Here is a 3,506-nt window from a genome sequence, read left to right as displayed (position 1 = left end):
CTAGAAAAGGTTTTCTCAAGGATTCTACAAAGGCAAGGCTTGGCTACCTAAGGAGGACTACAGAGTTCAACTTGTACTTGCTAAAATGCCTATCGAGCTAGAGCCGAGAAATAGAAAGCACCAATTGAACCAAAAGGCAAGGAGCAATCTATTTGGCAAGTGAAAATCATGAGACCAATAACCATTCCAAAGAAGGTGCCTATTCAAAGCAAGGTAACCAAGAGGTAGGTTGTGGCTTAGATGCCCATACAACCAACTCCAAATGCTACCAACATAGATCAATTTCCTCAAAATCCAAAGAGAGATGTGGGAGTCCAATGAATTTGTGGGATCCAAAATACAAAGAAACGCAATAGAAGCCTACCCTTCGAAGGCCATACAGTACAACAAAGGCCATGACACCAAAACCTTGTAAGCCGAGCCTCGAGGGCTTCGTAACAAGTAACAGCCACGAATGCTCCGCAATAAAAAAATCCACAGTCACGAATGCCAAAGTCGACTGTGTATAGCATCGTTTAGTCGAATTGGATAAGGGTCCGGCAAAAAAGGAACAGAGCAGTCGGACGTCCGTACACGTAAAGCAAATAAGATAGCTTCAAAGGGGTGCGCGCGAGGTGGTTTGAAGAAGAAGCAACAAATAGTGGACGAACACAGTTCGATTCCTGACGCGGTTGGCGCTCATCTCTTCAAAAGGGGCAGCACAGACCACATCCACAAACAGAGAATCGTACGTGCAATGTACAAGCGGCGCCCGACCAGCTGGCTCCAGTGAGTTTCGAACTCACGACCTTCTGCGTGTAAAGCAGACGTGATAACCACTACACCATGGAACCGTTGTGGCCATTAGCATGATTATTCTATTTACAATCTTGGGAAAATTTTGACCTATAGCGTGGCCTTTTCCAGAAAGCCACGCACCAAACAATGATAGATGTAGTTCCCGTCTCACCTCCTCATCGAATTCGCAGCTAATCAACGTCTACGCTCGCATTACATCAAGAGAGGCACCCAGAATATAGAGGCACAAAGAACCCTTAGGGCCGTCTCACAATCATCCCGATGGCAAGTGCGAACATGGGCATATTTCCTCCTATGTATCAAACACGACACACAAGGCTTGACAAAAGTTTCCGCGTGTGAAAATAATTTCGAACGGCCTACAACCCTCGCCCGCCCAACTCAGGAGAGAGGCCCGCAGGGTTTGACGACTTCTTTTGTTTTGTAAATGCTCACCACTCTGAGTCTGCGTGAATCCAGGCCTCTGCCGGCCATCTTTTTGGGGAGAAAGTCTCTCATGGTACTATGGGATAGGGATGAAGTGCATGGATCCACGGAGCTTCAATGGAGTTGTCAATGTCAATGCAGGTAGAGAGAGAGAGAGAGACAGACATCATATGTAGGTACAATAATAGTGTACCACTTAGGTTTTTCAAATAGGTATATGAATATGGTACAACCTCGAGGGGTACATTTACACCCAGTGTGGGTGTGGGCACGGTGGCCCTTTATTCCCAACAACCTCCCCCCTAAAGGCAATGTGCTCGAAAGTAGAGGAAAGAATCAGCTAAGTCTAAGTATGTACAAAGCTAAAAAACCTATACCTGCACTTAGTGGTAGTCATTTGGACTTTTAGCTTGCATCAGAAACCACCGTTGCTCATTAAGGTTGGCAACTTCCATAGGCATTCTTTGTCACATTGGAGCACTCTTTGTAGTGGTTATGCTTCAAACCTCGGCTCTACAACAAGCTAGAACTGCTCTACATTTTAGGCCAGCACTTATATGTAGAGCCTCTGATGCTCATGCAACGCACTGATGTGATGCTGTTTTGATACAGATCATTGCTTTTCTTGCCGATTACTATGGGCGGAAGTTACCTATTACAAGGGAAAAGCTTTATGCATACTATGGCTACACATGTCTAGATGACATATGGGGATGCCATATGGTGGTACTAATGCTCGGCATTCAAGTTTGCATTTGGACATGCTTTCATAGAGTCGTGACCTTGGTTTAAAGCTTGAAAACATTCTCTTGACTGTGAAAAATTGCAAGCTGTAGGTACCGCATACCTGTAAGAGATTTTGGTCGAGTTGTATGCGTCCGGTGAAGCTCTCTAGTACTGCTTTGTTACTGACATAATAGCATATGCTTGAGCAGTGCTTTATGCCTCATATCTGGGCTGAAACAGATTAGTTTATGCAAACATTTTGATGATGTACACTGTGAACAGGCTTGTCTTTGGTGACATTTCCTGTCATTTTGGGCCGCAATCATGGTTGGCAGCAGTGAGAACAACAACCTTCTGCGTATCAAGAAGCTTGAGGATGCACATAACTTTGTCATATGGCAGAAGCAGTGCTACAACATCTTGGTGTAGAAGAAACAGGTTAAGCCTATTAAGACTAAGGGGATATGACCAGCAAACATTAAGTCAGAAAACTGGGATGATTTGGATGAGCTTGCACGCTCTACAATTGAGCTTTTTAGTTTGCAGAATCTCTATTGTTCAACATAGAGAAGTTGGATTTTGCTTATGCTATGTGGAGGAGACTTGAGGAGTTGTATGCTCAAAAAAATGCTGCTAGCAAGGTTTACTAGCTAATTTAAGAAGTTGATGGATCTTCACATGAAGGAGGGTACAGCCATGTCTGTACACCTCAATGAGTTCAACTCAATTTTCAGCCAACCGGTTGCTTTGAAGATTAATATTGATGATGAACTAGTTCAAGGCCACTTTCTTGCTTTTATGCACTTTGCCTGAAAGTTGGGATACATTTATAGGATAGCCACCATGAGCAACTCTAATGTCATACTACAGTACTCCGATGCGGAGAGCTCTTTGCTTATAGAAGATCTGAATAGATAGAATAATGCATCCAGCAAATCTTCTAGTGCATTGCATACTACACGAGATCTTAGCAGAAGGAGAAATCTAAAAATAAAGGATGCAGTAAATCTCGTGGGAAAGGTGTAGAGTGCCATCATTATGGCAAGAAAGGTCACTTTAAGGTGATTGCTATAAGTGGAAGAAAGAGAAAGACAAGGGTAAGAAGACTACTGATAGCAAGGATGAGAAAAGGGACAGCTAGCATGCAAAGAAGAGCAATGTCAAGATAGAAGAGGTCAATGTAGTCAGCCATGAGAGTGACAGCAGTGGTGATATCCTCTTTGTCTCTTCTTGCTTTAGTGCACGCTCATTGGTAGCAGATTCCGATCATGACATGCATACTTGGATCTTGGATTCAAATGATTCATTTCATATTACACCCCACCGGAGTGGTTCACCGATTATATTGGTGGGGACATGGTGTTGTCCACTTGGGGGACCTGGTGTTGTCCACTTGGGGGACAACTATGCATGTGATATTGCAGGCATTGGCAGTGAGTATGCAAGTGGAATCTCACCATGGTTCAATCTTTACTCTTCATCATGTGAGGCATGTACCCTAGCTCAAGAAGAGCTTGATAAGCACAAGGCAGGTAGATGATGATGGCTATCACACT

At 43.8% G+C, this 3,506-nt stretch overlaps 1 non-coding gene across 1 annotated transcript; it reads right to left on the bottom strand.

Moving 5' to 3' along the window:
* Positions 1-760: 760 nt before the first annotated feature.
* Positions 761-833, bottom strand: TRNAV-UAC (transfer RNA valine (anticodon UAC)). The gene has a single exon. It is a non-coding gene; the product is annotated as a tRNA-Val (tRNA).
* Positions 834-3,506: the final 2,673 nt, after the last annotated feature.

The sequence above is a fragment of the Lygodium microphyllum genome, chromosome 9 (assembly GCF_053477565.2).
Source record: "Lygodium microphyllum isolate KBCC chromosome 9, Lygodium_microphyllum_v1.1.10, whole genome shotgun sequence".
Classification (NCBI taxonomy): Eukaryota; Viridiplantae; Streptophyta; class Polypodiopsida; order Schizaeales; family Lygodiaceae; genus Lygodium; species Lygodium microphyllum.
This window is presented reverse-complemented; position numbering and strand designations above follow the sequence as displayed.